We start from the raw sequence: 1409 nt of genomic DNA on the forward strand, positions 1-1409 counted from the left end.
ATCAGTACTATTTCTCCAATACATTTTACTACGTAAGTATTATGCAACTGAAATAAATGTGGAAAAACAATACTAACATTTAGAACTGTTCTAATTATGTTCTATTATATATTGTTTATTTACAGAGCAAACACAACGAATAGATATACAGACATAATACAGAACTCCACATTCTGAATAATACAGATAATAATCACAAAGTAAGTATATTAAAGCACATAATTACCAGATAATCTATTAAAAAACATACCAACATGGTGATTATTCTAATACATATGTTCCTTTTTTATTTAAGATAACACTACAAACTACTCTCCAGAAGCTGAAGAAACAACTATACTGGCAAAGACCAACCTAAAAAAATATGTAAGTATCTTCACAATGTGAATCATGAAGATACACTTTTGTAGTAGAAATGAGCTCTAACATTGCAAATGTACCAAAACATTAATTAATAATATACTACTTTCATGTTTTTCATAACAGCTACAACAACATCACAAACAATTATCCCCAACTAAAGAAGCAAGCAGCTCCTAATTTTGCTGTAAATTCAAAAACACGTAAGTATAAACATTCCTACTTATCACTAACATAGATCAATCAATCAATCAATCAGGTCATTTGTAGAGCGCACTACTCACCCGTAGGGTCTCAAGGCGCTGGGTTGGGGGGGGGGGTGCCGTTACTGCTCGAACAGCCAGGTCTTGAGCTTCTTCCTGAAGGAGAGGTGGTCTTGGGTCAGGCGTAGGTCGGTCGGGAGTGAGTTCCAGATTATTTATCACATTTAATTTGACATTAACTATTATATATACATTTTATAGATATACAAAGTACAAAATGACCGAAGGAGCCGAATTTGTGACCAGCCAGAAAGGAAAACTATTACTATGCTACATGGGTTACACTTATACACAAGAAAAGCAATATGGCATGCAAGTTAATTGGAAATGTTGTAAATATTATTCTAACAAGTGCTATGGCAGAGCAACAACTAAAGAAGCTACAGTACTGTATACTAGGGAACACAATCATCCACCTAATGTTACTGAAATAGAAGTTAGAACAGCTTTGGAAAATATAAAAGAAGCTAGTACAGGTTCCCAAAAGCAAACAAATGTCATTTTAAAAGAAGCCATTCCTAAAATCCCAAAAACTGCCACAACTCAAATGCCAAATATCCTCTCCTTAAAAAGAACTATAGCACAAACTAAAAAAGCTACTACTTCTACAACACCATCTCCCAGAACATATCAGGATATAAATGTAACTGCTAACCAAATAATAACTTTAAATAAACAACCATTTATAGTTTACGACAACGAAAACAATGACAAAAGGCTTATAATTTTTGGTACCAGTATGAATTTAGTTAAACTGCAGCAAAGCCAATATTGGATGATGGATGG

General features: G+C 33.4%; 1 long non-coding RNA gene across 1 annotated transcript; it reads left to right on the forward strand.

Annotated features, from left to right (window-relative positions):
- Positions 1-319: 319 nt before the first annotated feature.
- Positions 320-933, forward strand: LOC144807834 (uncharacterized). Its single transcript, XR_013606465.1, has 3 exons — positions 320-366; positions 487-563; positions 825-933. It is a non-coding gene; the product is annotated as an uncharacterized LOC144807834 (long non-coding RNA).
- The last annotated feature ends 476 nt before the right edge of the window (positions 934-1409 follow it).

This window comes from Lissotriton helveticus, chromosome 1_2 (genome assembly GCF_964261635.1).
Source record: "Lissotriton helveticus chromosome 1_2, aLisHel1.1, whole genome shotgun sequence".
Taxonomy (NCBI): Eukaryota; Metazoa; Chordata; class Amphibia; order Caudata; family Salamandridae; genus Lissotriton; species Lissotriton helveticus.